The sequence below is a fragment of the Macaca nemestrina genome, chromosome 8 (genome assembly GCF_043159975.1).
Source record: "Macaca nemestrina isolate mMacNem1 chromosome 8, mMacNem.hap1, whole genome shotgun sequence".
NCBI lineage: Eukaryota > Metazoa > Chordata > Mammalia > Primates > Cercopithecidae > Macaca > Macaca nemestrina.
This window is the reverse complement of record NC_092132.1, coordinates 78,227,366-78,243,880: the sequence shown is the minus strand read 5'-3', so window position 1 is coordinate 78,243,880 and position 16,515 is coordinate 78,227,366. Positions and strand designations below refer to the sequence as shown.

Here is a 16,515-nt window from a genome sequence, read left to right as displayed (position 1 = left end):
TGGATCACCCGAAACCTCATGAATGGCCATGCTATTGTAGGGAAGGCAAAATGTTACCTCTTCCATTTTAGGGTTTTTTGTTTGTTTGTTTGTTTGTTTTGTGGCTGAGCCTAATAATTAAATTGACATATAGCAGATCAAGAGGAGAAAAGCAAGCAAATTTAGTTAATACAAGTTTAATGTGGCATGGGAACCTTCATAAGAAATGAAGACTCAAATACGCAGAGTTGTATACTTGCATACTAAGTTAGAAAAAGGATAGTAGGCCAGGTGCAGTGGCTCATGCCTGTAATCCCAGCACTTTGGGAGGCCAAAGTGGGCAGATCACTTGAGGTCAGGAGTTCGAGACCAGCCTGGACAACATGGTGACACCCCATCTCTACTAAAAATACAAAAATTAGCTGGTTGTGGTGGCACATGCCTATAATCCCAGCTACTCAGGAGGCTGAGGCAGGAGAATCGCTTGAACCTGGGAGGCAGAGGTGGCAGTGAGCCCAGATCGCACCACTACACTCCAGCCTGGGCGACAGAGTGAGACTCTGTCTCAAAAAAAAAAAAAAAAAAAAAAAGAAAGAAAAGAAAAGAAAAAATTAAGAGCATAGTAAATTGTGAAAATGTGGCCGGGCACGGTGGCTCATGATTGTAATCCCAGCACTTTGGGAGGCTGAGGTGGGTGGATCACCTGAGGTCAGGAATTTGAGACCAGCCTGACCGATATGATGAAACCCCGTCTCTACTAAATATACAAAAAACTTAGCCAGGCATGGTGGCATATGCCTGTAATCCCAGCTACTCGGGAGGCTGAGGCAGAAGAATCGCTTGCACCCGGGAGGCAGAGGTTGTGGTGAGCCAAGATTGTGCCATTGCACTCCAGCCTGGGCAACAAGAGCGAAACTCCGTCTCAAAAAAAATAAAAAAGAAAATGTGACAAGGTAAAGGAGCTTGGGTTAGGGCTAGGGTAGTTGATTGGTGAAGGGTTCTTGTAAAAACGTTTGTTTATACAGCTTTTCCTTGGCTTCAGCTTCCAGTCCTTGATGGTAAGAATGATACTTTCTAGTATAGGGAGGAAATCGTTCATATGAAAATTTCTTCTCCTGCTTTTAAGAAACAGAACAGACAGGGTGTGGTGGCTCACACCTGTAGTCCCAGCACTTTGGGAGGCTGAGGCAGGAGGATTGCTTGAGCCCAGGAGCTCGAGACCAGCCTGAGCAACATGGCGAGACCCCCGTCTCTACAAAAAATAAATGAGCCAGGCATGGTGATACATGCCTGTGGTCCCAGCTGTTTGGGAGGTTGAGGGAGGAGGATTGCTTGAGCCTGGGAAGTCAAGGCTGTGGTGAGCTGTGATTGCGCCACTGCACTTCAGCCTGCGAAACAGAGCATGACCCTGTCTCAAAACAAAAAAGCAAAAAAACAGAATAAAAGTCAGAGCAATCATCTTTTACCTGTCATTTTTCTTTTCTTTTCTTTCTTTTTTTTTTTTTTTTTTGAGACGGAGTCTCACTCTGTCGCCCAGGCTGGAGTGCAGTGGCCGGATCTCAGCTCACTGCAAGCTCCGCCTCCCGGGTTTACGCCATTCTCCTGCCTCAGCCTCCCGAGTAGCTGGGACTACAGGCGCCCACCACCTCGCCCGGCTAGTTTTTTGTATTTTTTAGTAGAGACGGGGTTTCACTGTGTTAGCCAGGATGGTCTCGATTTCCTGACCTCGTGATCCGCCCGTCTCGGCCTCCCAAAGTGCTGGAATTACAGGCTTGAGCCACCGCGCCCGGCCTACCTGTATTTTTCAAGTGCTTTTCTTTATTTTTTCCTGAGATGGAGTCTTGGTCTGTTGCTCAGGCTGGAGTGCAGTGGTGCGATTTTGGCACACTGCAACCTCTGCCTCCTGGGTTCAAGCGATTCTCCTGCCTCAGTCTCTCAAGCAGCTGGGATTACAGGCATGCACCACCACGCCTGGCTAATTTTTGTATTTTTAGTAGAGACAGGGTTTCGCCATGTTGGCCAGGCTGGTCTGGAACTCCTGATCTCAAGTGATCCGCCCGCTTCAGTCTCCCAAAATGCTACGATTACAGGTGTGAGCCACTATGCCCAGTCATTTTTCAAGTGCTTTTAACTAAATATAGTCAATATGCCAGAGCAGCATATTTTGAAATGACATATTCTTAATACTTTCACTTTAGAAATGGATTCTCTCTGTAGATTTCAGTGTATAAATTGGTGTTCACATAGATAAAAATTAATGACCTTAGATAATTTTGGAAAAGGACAGAGGCAAACTTTGTATGTAAGTGAAGTATTTACTAAACCAAGGGAAGGTCAACGGACCTCATCAGTAAGCTATAGGAAAATTTTCTAGCTTGAATATGGAAAAGGAGAGAACTGAATCAACCCACAACACAAAATAATAGACTGTTAACTCAAAAGAATTTGCACTGTAGCAGTCCATAAGAGAGAATTTAGTTTCATCAAAACACCACCATTCATATTGTTAAAAACAATATTAATTTAAACTGTACTGGTAGTTTTATTGTTTTTAGAAAATTAAAAGCTTCAGGAGTTTAAACTGAACCTAGAGTGGATTTGGATACATTTTAGAACATTATAATAAAAATAATGTCAGCACTTGTGAAGTGTCTTTGGTTTTCTTTTAAAAGAGATTAATTGTGTTCTAAAGTTTGAGAAACTGCTTTTGCCTACTTTCCACCCTCTAGGTATCTCTTGTTACTTTGGGACTCCTCTTGCTAGATCTCTCTCTCCCAGGCCACCGGTGGGAATGGCTTAGAGCTTCTTTACAGGCTCTAGGAATCCATTTTATTGTTAGCTTTTTGTTGTTGTTGTTGTTTGGTTTTTTGTTTGTTCCTGTTGTTGTTATTGTTGTTTTCCACCTTTTCGGTTCGGGGGGTACCTGTGTAGGTTTCTTAGATGGGTGGAATCCATTTTAACGAACCCCTTGTCTTTCATCTGCTGGAATTCCCACAGGCTAGAGGCAGTGGACAACGTTTTCTGAATTCTGTTAATATCTATACTTCCACTTAGGCCACAGGTTCAGTAGCTTCCAGATGCTCTAAATCACTGGCTCCAGCCCTTAGGCTTTTCAAAACCCTTTCAAACTCAGCTCCACGCCCACCGGGCTGCTTCCTCAGCCCCACGACCACCCCTTCATCTGTGACTCCCTCCTCTAGAGCTGTTTCCCAATCTTGCCAGGTAACCATTTGTTAAAAACAAACTTCCAGACCATTTTTTCTGGAAATTCTATATGTCTAAAGATAGGGCCCAAGGATCTGCATTTTAACAAATGTCCCAGAAAGTCTTAGTGGCAGGCAAGTTTGAGAAACATGGTTCTAGGATTTCCTCGGTCCCCACGCTTATTCCCCGCGGTCAGCTCACCGCTCGCGGGACAGTCGGGTCGGTAACTCCGGTTTGGTAGGTTTCGCCAGCGCCGGGTCTCTACGCAGACCAGCGGCGGTTGCTGGGCTACCAGACGCTCTGTCCAAGCGCCACTCACGAGAAATCTCGCGACGTCGCAGGCAGCTCCCTCCCCGGTGCGTCCTGCTCTCTGTGACACGGCGGCCGGGCGCTAATGGGCACTGACGGTGGCCAGTAGGCGGACTCTGACTAGAGTCCTGTTAGCTTGAAGAGGCCGTGAGGCATCGGTCACCGTATTGTTTTAGTGGACCAATTAGTAGCCGGAACAATTTTTGGCAGACTACCATTTCCTCCTACCGGATTATCCTGCCATCGGCTTTGACCGTTTCAGTGCCCAACAACCACCTTTTCCCAATAACAGACCAGGAAAGGAGTTATCTGATTCAGAATACAGCCTGTACTCCATCCTTTCCTCGGTGAAACCTCAAATTCCTTAGGGTGACATTGAGGGCTATTCATCATGACCAACCTCACCGCTTGCCACCTGCCCTCTATACTCCAGTGTTTTTCAGTATACCTTGTTCTTAATAATAAAAAAAAATAATAATTCCTCTCTCTTCTCTGCCCTTCAAGGAAGACATAGCACACATTTTCTCACCTCCTTCAGTCTTATTTTTCCTTTTAAGATTTAAAGACTTAGTTTGGAATTAGTGCAGCCTTTCCGAAGTCTTCCTGGGTATCCCATTTTGTTAAGTGATGCCCGTTCTTCCCCCGAAACAGCTGAGATGTATTATTTTTTTCAGCATAGCACGTAATACAATATTATATGTTACCTACTTAGCCACATCTCCAATGAGATGGTAAATTCTTTGAGGGCAAGGATTATGTGGTTTACCTTGCCATTTCCAGGACCTAGCAAAGTGCCTTGTACATTAATAGTTACTCCATAAATGTTTGTAAAAGGAATAATTTAATTGCAGAAGAAGAACAATAGTACAGGGAACTGACATTTATAGTGAAAGCCCGGGGCTTATTAGGGATATGGTGAGCAGTCTGGATGTAAGGGACAATGCAAGCTGGAACACATTGGGTACCAGCTGTGATTCTGGTGAGAAAAGATTGTCATTGCCTTTCTTTGAGCAAAAAGAAGTGTCAGAGTAGAAGATTGTTAGAATTGCAAGGCAGCTTAGAGCCCATGAGGTAGTCCAAATTGCCATTTTGCAGATAAGGAAATTCCCAGGGCTCAAAAGAAGAAAGAAACATGCTCAAGGTCACACCTGGGGTGGCAGAGAGGGAACTTCTTGGCCTCCTGATTTTAAGCCCAGTTCCCTTTTCATTTTATCCCCCTGACCATTACAATGAGAGTACCCTAGGAAGGTGGGGGAATGGGGGCAAAGGAGCCCTAACCCCATTCAGGATATTTTCGCTTAAGTCCAGTTGTGAAAGCAATCTTGGCCTGGGTTGGAGTGAAGGCAAAGAAAGTGGAAAGGAATGAAAAACTTTAGGAGATATTTCGAAGCATGATTTAATAGAGACTGGGTAGGATAAAGGGAGGGGAGAAGTTGAAGATAATTCCCAGATGTTAGCTATGATAAAGGAACAATACTGGGGAAAGAGGAGAGATGGTGAATAATTTGAGGGGAAGTGGACGAGTTTGGTTTACATACTTTAAGTGTGAGGTGAGAAAGGTTTTAATAGTCTCCAATATAAAGCTGATTATTTAAACCATGAGGCCATAAATGGTAGTGAGGGAGAAAACAAGGAAAGCGAAATAGTGGGTTAGTAGCTATGCCAACTAGTTTGGATAAAAGAGGGAAGAAAAGCTAGTAAAGATGGTATAGAAAGAATCATCAGAGGTGAGATTTGTCCTGAGAAGCACAATAATTCAGTGATTCAGAAACTCATAATTCAGATTCAGACACTGGGGGAGGGAGTTTAAGGAGGGGGTACCTAACAGAATAAAAAGGTTAAGAAATAAAAGAATGGCTGGGCATGGTGGCTCACGCCTGTAATCCCAGCACTTTGGGAGGCTAAGGCGGGCGGATCACGAAGTCAGGAGTTTGAGACCAGCCTGACCAACATGGTGAAACTCCGTCTCTACTAAAAATACAAAGGGTGGCCGGTTGTGGTGGCGTGCGGCTGTGATCCCAGCTACTCGGGAGGCTGAGGCAGGAGAGTTGCTTGAACCCGGGAGGCAGAGGTTGCGGTGAGCCAAGATTGTGCCATTGCACTCTAGCCTGGGCAACAGAGCGAGACTCTGTCTCAAAAAAAAAAAAAAAAAAAAAAAGGAAATAAAAGCATGATCAACGTAATATGGCTAAAACACTACTAGAGGGGTACGAATTAGATGTCCCCCCAATTATCTGTTTTGTAGTTCATTCCTTTGGGGATAACAGCTTTATCCCCTTCATCATTTAACAATGATGCAGGGCTGGTCCATTGCTCTGTGTAGCACTTGGTCAACCTGCTGCTAGCATTACTTTGCTAGGAGCCTTGTTTAGCAATGCCTCATTGAAAATCAGTTGCTCTGGAAATCTTCATTTTGGAACAATTGCATATATCATTATAAAATGGAGTATTATCTCATTTGCGGTAATATTATTTAACACATTTAACATATTTAAATTAAATAACATTTAAATAAAACATATTTAATAGTCTAAAAGGATATACATATAGATACATACCAAAATGTTTAATAGTGATTGTTTCTTGGTGATAGAATCATGATTTTTCCCTCCTATTTTTAGCAATAAGATTTTTTTAAATGATAAAATTACATTCTGAAAATTTATTTTGCATTCCACTGTTCATGGAATTGAAAATGTGACTGCTGGTAGTTACAATGGTTTGAATTACTGATTTTTCTTTTTCTTTTCTTTTCTTTTTTTTTTCTTTTTCGAGACAGAGTCTCACTCTGTTGCCCAGGCTGGAGTGCAGTGGCATGATCTTGGCTCACTGCAACTTCTACCTCCTGGGTTCAAGCAATTCTCCTGCCTCAGCCTCCCAAGTAGCTGGGAGAACAGGTGTGCGCCACCACACCCGGCTAATTTTTTATATTTTTAGTAGAGACAGGGTTTCACCATATTGGCCAGGCTGGTCTTGAACTCCTGACCTCATGATCCACCTGCCTCAGCCTCCCAAAGTGCTGTGATTACAGGTGTGAGCCACCACGCCCAGCCGAATTACTGATTTTTTTTTTGATGCAACAAATTAAGAGAAGGTATTTTCTCATTAAGATGTGAAATATAGGCCAGGTGCGGTGGCTCACGCCTGTAATCCCAGCACTTTGGGAGACCAAGGTGGGCGGATCACGAGGTCAGCAGATCGAGACCATCCTGGTCAACGTGGTGAAACCCCGTCTCTATTAAAAATACAAAAATTGGCCGGGTGTGGTGGCACCCACCTGTAGTCCTAGCTGCTCAGGAGGCTGAGGCAGGAGAATTGCTTGAACCTGGGAGGCAGAGGTTGCAGTGAGCTGAGATCGCGCTACTGTACTCCAGCCTGACAACAGAACAAGACTCCGTCTCAAAAAAAAAAAAAAGATGTGAAATATAATTCCTGTCTGATGGCACAGAATGTTAAACTATCATCTGCATATTTTCCATTGTGGCAGAAATTTGGCAGACTACAAGAAATACTCATCTTCAGTACCAAATTTGTAAGTTCAGCATAAAATACTCTTAAGATTTACCCTTTTACAGATGTTGGGAAATATGTATTTGTAAAAAATGTATATATATTGTGAAGCCTTGAGAATCATTTTAAAAGGTACTTTTGGAAGAATGATGCTTAAAAGCACTTTATAAAAGCCTCGACTAGAGTTTCCAAGAAACCTTGATGGAAACATACTTTATATTTCATATATTTTTCTTTGTAGCCCATATGTATTTCCTTACCTTCCAGAGTACATACAGCACACTAGCTTTAATGATTAGTCATCTTTCACTGAGAAACCAGGAAGTTAAAGGGCCCAGACCTGCGTAACATCACATAACTCCATACAGAAAAGTTGGCATTTTTGTTAATGCCTCTTTTTGTCTTGATCTTGTAGATTGGTAAATATTAGTTATATGGTAGGCAGACTTCTAAGATGGCCTCAGTGATCTCACCTCCTGATATGCAGGCCCTTGTGTGATCCTTTCTTCTGGAATGTGGACTAGACCTACTGACCTGTTCTAGCCAATAGAATAAGGCAAAGCTGATAGACTTTCTTTCTGTGATTAGGTTACAAAAGATTATAACTTCTGTATTGTTAGCAGACTTTATTACATTTTGGGTTTGCAGTCTTTGATAAAACAAGTTGTCATTTAGGAGAGCGCATATGGCAAGGATCTAAGGATAGTCTCTAGCCAATAGCTAGTGAGGAACTGAGACTGTCAATCCGATGAGAAACTAAATGCCAACAAATACCATCTGAGCTAGGAAGCTGAGCTTTCAGATGAGATCTCATCTGTAGCCAACACCTTGATAGCAGCATTGTGAGAGACTCTGAAGCAGAGGACCTAGATCCCTGACCTACAAAATCTGTGAAACAATATGTGTTATTTTAATCTACTGAGTTTTGTAATTTGTTATATAGCAATAAATACCTAACAGGAACAATGGAAAATTCCCTTAAGTAGAGGTTAAATCAGAAAATTGGGACATCATTCCCATTTTTATAGGACATTTCAAAAGGAAACTCAGAGGAGAGAAAAGAAAATGACTACAGGAAGCTTAGTTAAACAAGTATCTATTGATCGATCGATCTATCTATCTATCTATCTATCTATCTATCTATCAGAAGCTGCAAGCTGTAGAATCAATACAAACAAAACCCTTCTGATTATGGATGAAGCAGTCTCTATTCAAGGTATCCTGTAACCTGGAGATGATCATTTCATTGGGAGCTTCTGTAGAAGATACTAGGAGCCTTCCAAGGCCATGATGTACACAATATGAGCCCTAATAATAAGTGATTTAAAAAAAATAATTTAGTAACTGATTTATAAAATTTATTATATAATGTATGTTATAAATATAAATGATTATTACATAGGTTATATATAAAACAATCCATAGCATTTCTTCTGTGTTCCAGACCTATGCCTCCAACTGGCTGCTAGACATTGATTCCACCTGGATATAAGTGTCCTGGAGGCATTGAAAACTCAAGCTGTCAAAACTGAACTAATTTCCATCCTTCACAAATCTGATAGACTTCCTCTAGTTCCTGTCTTGCCCACAGTTCACCCTGCTACAGATGTAGAGCCTGAGAGCCATCTCCAGTACTCTCACATATTAATACTAGTCAAACCGTGTCCACTTAATCTCAGCATGACTTTCAAATCTAGTTTTCTCTTCGTGTCCCCATTATTAACTAAGAACAGATGTGAAAGGACTTTGTGAAATTCTATTTTTAAAGACTTTGTGAAGTTCTGTTTTTAAAAGTTATATTAATTTTAATACACAAAGATTTTCTCAAGTTCTATTTTTACAGTTCTATTATGTTTAGTATATGTAGACTCTTTTCTAAAATGGTTCACTTGCACTCTTCACTAGAGGATCAAATTGAAATACATATAACATGTGAGATGTGGCTATAAATTAAGGATCTCAGCTGAAAATCAGTTTCATTACCTTAAAGACACATTTTTTTTTTTTTTCGAGATAGGGTCTTATTCTGTCACTCAGGCTAGAGTTCAGTGGTAGGGTCACAGCTTACTGCAGCCTCGACCCTCCGGGCTCAAGAGATGGCTCACTTCAGCCTCCCGAGTAGCTGGGACTATAGGTGTGCTGCAATGCCTGGCTAATTTTTGTATTTTTTATAGAGACGAGATTTTACCATGTTGCTCAGTCTGGTCTTAAACCCCTGGGTTCAAGCAATCCACCTGCCTCGGCCTCCTAAAGTGCTAGGATTACAGGCATGAGCCACTGCACCCAGCCTAAAGACACATTTAATATTATACCTTAAAGTAAAAAGATTTTACCTTAAAGTGAAAAGAAGTTTTCTGAAAATTATTTTGTAAACATTGCCACTAGCATTCTAATTTAAGTAATGTTTTATCTCAATTTCTGAAACATTTATTGTCAACAGAGTCTAAAATTTTAGTTTGAGTTTTCAGGTAGCATTTTGCAAGACATGCACTTACAATTTTAGAAAAAGTTTGGGTTACGTTTCAGGAGCAGTTCCCTGCTTATGTTTTAGGAATTTCAAAAAAATTGTCTTTTGTACCAGAGATGGGAAACCTCTGGAGATTCAAGACTTTGCTTAAGTTTATCAGGCCAATAATAAGTTCAGCAAAAGTTTAATTAGTTCGTGATGGATAGGGGCTAAGAGTGAAACTCAGCAATGTAATATACTCTGTCCTCATATCTTTCAAAATAACTTAAAATAAGTGAAAACATGTTATATATCTGTATACCTCTATTTAATTGCTTCGCTTTTTGGTTCCTGTTTGCTTTTTGAGTAAAGCTCATTTGAAAAGAGTTCCACTCCTTCATGCTCGTTTTTGTAAGTGGCTGGTGTTTTTTACTATTGTGTGTCCTTTTATATATTTCTGCAGTAGTGATCCTTTATAGAATAAAGCTTTTTTTCACACCTACTTTAAACCTCTTAAGAAGTTTTGGGAAAAGGTATTCATTTTTATAATGATCTCACAGTGTAACAAAAGTCACAGTAGTGCATGCCTCTAGACCCAGCTACTTGGGAGGCTGAGGCAGGAAGATTGCTTGAGCCCAGGAGTTTGAGGCTGCAGTACACTATGATTGTGCCTGTGAATAGCTACTGCACCCCAGTCTGGGCAACATAGCAAGACCCCATCTCTAAAAAAATAAAGTCACTTTAAGTGTGGGCACCAGGCCGGGCGCAGTGGCTCACGCCTGTAATCCCAGCACTTTGGGAGGCAGAGGCGGGTGGATTATGAGGTCAGGAGATTGAGACCATCCTGGCTAACATGGTGAAACCCCATCTCTACTAAAAATACAAAAAATTAGCCAGGCGTGGCGGTGTGCGCCTGTAGTCCCAGCTGCTGGGGAGGCTGAGGCAGGAGAATGGCGTGAACCTGGGAGACAGAGCTTGCAGTGAGCTGAGGTCGCGCCACTGCATTCCATCCTGGGCAACAGAGCAAGACTCTGTCTCAAAACAAAAACAAACAAACAAAAAACAACAAACAAATATGGGCACATTTAATTTCCTCCTCTAAAAATGCAATATATTGTTGATGTTTCTGAAAAGCAAATAAAATATGTGCAGTAAGTTTATTTCTTTTCTGAACAGATATTTATGGGTTGACTGCCAGTTGCCACTGCTTAAGGTGCTGGGGATACAAAGGTGAGTTAGACGAAGTCCCCACCCCCTGGAGCTTACATTCTAGAAAGGGGAGACAGACTAATAAATCAAGCACCCAAATAATTTCAGATTGCAGTAAATTCTGTGAAAGAAAGAAATAGAGTGTAATGAAATTGTGTAACTGGGGTAGGGAGGAAGAAGGGAAGGAGAAAAATATTTCCTTGAGATGAGGGAGATCGGCATTTGAACTGAGACAAGAATGAGGAGCCAAGTGTGTGAGAGCCTGCAAGGAAGTGTTCCAGGTCCAGAAAGCAGCCACTGTAAAGTTTGGAGTGGGGAAGAGCTGGGTGAGCATAAGGACCCAGAGGACAGTGTGGGTGGAAGATAGTGAAGGAGTGTGAGAATGGGTGAGAGGAAAGTAGGAATCAGATGTAAAGGGCCTTTTGGTCACAGTGAGAAATTTGGATTTTGGTATTAATATGTCACAGTATTTAACTCATAAGGCAGAATGTAAATTTTCCTTTTGTTAACAGGAAAAAACTAACTTTATTATATGTATTATATTTAGAGTTTGAAGGAGAGAGCAGTTGCTACTTTATAAGATGAAAAAATACTGTTTTTGTAGTGTGATATTAATGTAATTAATAGTATTAAGGATGCCCTTAGAAATCTAAGCAGGAGGGTCTTGAGAACTTGGAAATATAATTTCAACTTGTGTTCCAAATTGTCAGATTCAATATAGCTGTTGTTTTAGTTTTGCTCTTTGGTGTAGGTAAAGCATGTGTTATTTTCAGATCTTGGAATAACTAGAAGTCTATAATGTTGATGTCTGTCTATATGAATTACCATTTCAACATTCCATAGTTTTAAGTGATGTAGTGTTTACCTTAAATATTAAGACTAGTTAGACAGCATAATCTTCCCTAAAAAGTGGTGTTCATTTGTAATTCTGACATCAGTGGCCTATCAAGGTAACTTTCTTGAAGCTACAGAACATTTCACTTTTTTCTTTTCCTCCCTCTCTCCCTTCCTTCCTTCCTTCCCTTTCCTTCTTTTTCTTTCCTTTTTTTCCTTCCTTCCTTCCTTCCCTCCCTCCCTCCCTCCCTTCTTCCTTCCTTCCTTCCTTCCTTCCTTCCTTCCTTCCTTCCTTCCTTCCTTCCTTCCTTCCTTCCTTTCCTCTCCTCCTCCTCCTCCCCCCTCTCTCTGTCTCTCTGTTTCTCTCCCATCCCCAACTCTTACTTTTACCCTCTTTCCTAGGGTGCTGATACAGAACATTTCAGATGGCTGTACTTATTCAAGATGATGTGTCCTCACATATAAGATCACATACTAATTTCTGTCCAGGCATGGTGGCTCACGCCTGTAATCCCAGCACTTTGGGAGGCCAAGGTGGGTGGATCACCTGAGGTCGGCAGTTCAAGACCAATCTGACCAACATGGAGAAACCCCGTCTCTACTAAAAATACAAAATTAGCCGGGCATGGTGGTGCATGCTTATAATCCCAGCTACTCGGGAGTCTGAGGCAGGAGAATTGCTTGAACCCGGGAGGCGGAGGTTGCAGTGAGCCGAGATCGTGCCATTGCACTCCAGCCTGGGCAACAAGAGTGAAACTCCATCTCAAAACAAACAAACAAAAAAAATTGCATATTAATTTTTTCGCCTAATTTGTGTTACTTTATTTTCTAAGCCCACAACCTTAAGAGAGCTTCAATTATACTGAAAAGATATGCAAGAAATGAGAGATGGATTATATAGGAGTTGAAGTAAAAAGTTAAAGCTAATTCTATATGTGTTTTAAAGGACTTATTTAGTAACATCAATGATACATAGAATAAGTTCAACTGAATATAAGGATGGAGTATGAAGTAGCAAGTGCTAGGAACAAAAATGAATCATGTAAGTTAAACATTTATTTGGAGATGAATTTATACCAACTGATTTTTCAGGAAGGTAAGTAGTTTAAAGTAACTATCAATGGTAAACATATTTATAGTTTTACAATAGGTACTTATAATAATCCTCTGAAATCGAATATAAAGTTTAAACAGAGATTTATTATAGGCAATATACTTTTTAAAGCATGTGCCTCTTAGGTTTTGAAAAGTACAACTGTAGTTCATCAAAATGTGCCCAAGGCACAAATACCATTTTACTCAGTCATTAGAAACTTTAGCATAATTGCTTAGTATAATCCAAAGAAAATATGAGCATTGACATCAGGGACTCTCCAATTTGTTAAGCAGTTGTTCTATAATTTTTGGCACCAAGATAATCCACATGTTGAAAAAGCAATTAATCATTGGTGTTGGTTATCAAGCTATGATTTTGGCTGTTTCCTCCCAAATGACCTGAAATGATAGAGTTCCTGATTGTATTTTCGTAATATTTTTTCTGAGATCAAAAGTTTAAGTATGCCAATCTGGTCACAGTTGACCTGAGTTTCGTGTTATTAGATTTCTAAAGTAGATTATAACTTTATGTTTACAAAGATAAATGGTATTTCTTCTGGTAGTATATGGATAAAAAGTTTAGAAACCTTTAGAAACTTATAGACTGATTATCTCAGAAGTAGTTACTTAAACTAGAATTTTGGCCCCAAGAAAGTAAATTTATTTGCTGTTGGAGCTTGTATTGAAAATAGGCCAAAATGAGAGAACACACAACTATACTTTCAATTTTCTAACAAGTATTTTATGAATACAATGGCATAGAGACATTGATTATTAAACAGTGAATGACATTATGATCTCATTATAATTTAAACAATTATATAAGAATGAGCAAAAATAAAAGCTGTCATTCTGTGTAGTATATCTTCCTGTCTTCAAAACCAGAACAAAAAACCACATTACTCACCATATAGGTATATTAAGTTATAGTTAAAACAATCCATAAATACAGAAACCTTGGATACTTAACAGTCTGTGTTCAGTTGAGTTTACTCAGCTACATGTGGATACAGTGCAGACTTAGTAATATAAATGAACTCTTCTCTGCATGCATGACTTATGCATCTGTACCTCATCACTCACAGAACAGTTTTTGGAAACTTTGAAACTCTGCAATATGCAGCACTCCAACCCTCCAACAGTTTCTCTGATTCACTGTAAAGTTCCTTATGCTCCTGCTCTCTTCTGTGTTTATTTTTAAGTGGATGCTCTGTGGGGCGGTTTATTCTATTGTGCAATGCAGTGATTTTTCAAAGTCCTGAATACTAGGTAGTCATACTAATTTGTGACAACAATCTTCAGACTTGATCCCTCTAACAGAGCACATGATGTTTGGTCTCAAAGCTTATTTTCCAAATTGAGAACAATGGAGTGCAAATGGCTATTCTTCCCCTATTGGCTTTTTTGTTCTTGGCAGTACTTGTGTGGTGTGTTGTTAATCAATAAATAAAACATGCAGATTCAAGTACTCATATAACTGGACAGTGTACCATAAAAGTGGTACTACAGGTATATTGTACATGTCAACAATATATATAAGGTCATTTTGTTCACTAGGACCTTGAGATATTAAAACAAGCTGGAAAATTTGGAACACCCTCAATTCTGGTATCTCACTGTCCTCCTTAACTGGCTCCAATCCCCGTTTCATATTCAGTGACTTCTCACTCCATCTCTGCTCCAGCCTGGGCTTCTAGTTCTGCTCTGACTCATTTTATTACTTGGACATTGGGATTTTTTATGATAATTGACATTTCCTGTATATTATTACCAAAGAGCTTTGGAAATTATCTCTGAAAAATTTGAAACTGAACAAAAAACAGACTTCACTTGGGAAAAATGACCTTTTCAGCTTGGAGTAGGTCAAGGCTGTAAGATAATACTTTGCAGGAGAAGGCAACCCCAACTTAGTTTAGTCAAACCCAACTTAGTTTCTAAATGATGGCTGCAAATTGAACCCTGATTTCCTAAAAGCTCAGTATTATAAACTGGAACACTAATACCAAAAGTAATCATGAAAATAGATTAAAATGTAAAGAAGTGCTTAAAAATATTTGTAAAGGATCTCTTTAGTAAAGTAGCTACATTAAATAAAATGCAATTGCCTCATTCTGGGGCTGGTATTGCCTGGGCTGGTTGGTTGCTTGAGGGGACATTGGTGGTTGTGTCTGTGGCATCAATTGACCCACTGCTTGTTCATTTTGGTTTATTGTCCCTACTCTAGAAGTAGCCCTTAATTATCTCAGCAGTTGCGATATGTAATCCCAAAGGTGGGCTCATGACCCGTTAGATCAATCAGAGTGAAGTCAGAATCTTTTTTTTGACAATGAGCCAATATATTCTTTTAAAGTGACTTTTGTTTTGTTTTGTGGTTACTTCCAACCAAGGTATCATTACTGAAATACTGACACTTCTCAAAATGAATCCAATGAAATTAGGACTGAAAAGCTTTCTTTCCCTGGTAATTCTCTGTTGTAAGCATAGGTATTTTTCATCCCAGCAGGATAATTTTTTTTTTTTTTTTTTTGAGATGTCTCACTCTGTCATCTAGGCTGGAGTGCGGTGGCACGATCTCTGCTCACTGTACCCTCCACCTCTGGATTCAAGCACTCTCCTGCCTCAGCCTCCCGAGTAGCTGGGACTACAGGCATGTGCCACTACATATGGCTAATTTTGTATTTTTAGTAGAAATAGGGTTTCGCCAGGTTGGCCAGGCTGGTCTCGAACTCCTGACCTCAGGTGATCCACCTGTCTTGGCCTCCCAAAGTGTTAGGATAACAGGCATGCGCCACTGCACCCAGCATCCGAGATAATCTTAATAAGTTTACCAGTGTCAAATTAAATGTGGATTGTCAAATTAAATGTGAATAACTGTATTCAAGTCAGGTCAACTTGGTCAATTTGAAGTCAACTCCTGATCTCAAGTGATCCACCCACCTTGGCCTCCCAAAGTGCTGGGATTACAGGCGCGAGCCACCGTGCCCAGCCTCCAAGATAATAAGTTCACCAATGTCAAATTAAATGTGGAATGCCAAATTAAATATGAATAACTGTATTCAAGTCTTGGAATGAAAACTGCTAATGTTTTCATGGTGACTTCAATGACTCCTTACTTTTTCATGTCAAAACTTTAACCATTTATTCATGTCTGTGAGAGAAACCTCAATTCGTTTTCCGAGAATGACTCAATATGATGCTGGTGTTGCTATATCTATCTGTGGCAGTAACTGCAGATTTTGGCTGTTCCTTGGGGGCAGAATTTTTTTTTTTTTTTCTGTAGAGACAGGGTTTCACCTTGTTGCCCAGGCTGGTCCTGAACTCCTGAGCTCAAGCGATCCACCCACCTCAGCCTCTCAAAGTGCTAGGATTGAAGGTATGAGCCACCGCTCCTGGCTCATGATTTTTGTTTTAAAGTGCATAAAAATAGAGGTCAGGTTGTGCTATCTGAAATTGGGGGCGGGGGGATGCCTCCTTTAAAGGGACATAAAACAGATCAAAATGTTAATATATCAGCAACCAAGTATTTGGATATTAATATTAATTGGCTTCTGCATCTTAACCAAAAGCTGCCTCATTGCTAACTCTAACAAAACTCATGTTTTCTTTTCCTTGACCATTTGTAGCATGTGAAGTCACTGGTAAGTTCCTATTATTTAATTTAGAGACAGGGACTCACTCTGTTGCCCAGGCTGGAGTGCAGAGGTGCGATTATGGCTCACTGCCACCTCAACTTCCTGGGCTCAGGTGATCCTCCCACTTAAGCCTCCCAAGTAGCTGGGACCACAGGTGCATGCCACCATGCCTGGTTAATTTTTGTATGTTTTTTGTAGAGAGATGGTTTTGCTATGTTGCCCAGGCTGGTATTAAACTGCTGGGCTCAAGTGACCCTCCCGCCTCAGCCTTCCAAAATGCTGGTATTATGGGCCATG

The 16,515-nt window shown here is 40.5% G+C and overlaps 1 protein-coding gene and 1 long non-coding RNA gene across 5 annotated transcripts in view; one reads left to right on the top strand and one right to left on the bottom strand.

Annotated features, from left to right (window-relative positions):
* The window catches only part of LOC105482171 (protein phosphatase 1 regulatory subunit 42), a 67,120-nt gene extending 63,615 nt beyond the window's left edge, over nt 1-3,505 (bottom strand). Inside the window, exon 1 of one of the 4 annotated variants that reach the window (XM_011742154.3) lies at nt 3,385-3,505. The gene's annotated coding sequence lies outside the window, so the exon portion shown is untranslated. The remainder of the gene's footprint in view (nt 1-3,384) is intronic. The other 3 variants (XM_011742155.3, XM_011742153.3, XM_011742156.3) reach the window with 3 other exon arrangements.
* LOC105482172 (uncharacterized) overlaps nt 1-11,996 on the top strand; it is a 76,443-nt gene extending 64,447 nt beyond the window's left edge. Inside the window, exons 2-3 of the long non-coding RNA XR_987423.3 lie at nt 10,625-10,678; nt 11,894-11,996. This is a non-coding gene — a long non-coding RNA (uncharacterized lncRNA). The remainder of the gene's footprint in view (nt 1-10,624; nt 10,679-11,893) is intronic.
* The last annotated feature ends 4,519 nt before the right edge of the window (nt 11,997-16,515 follow it).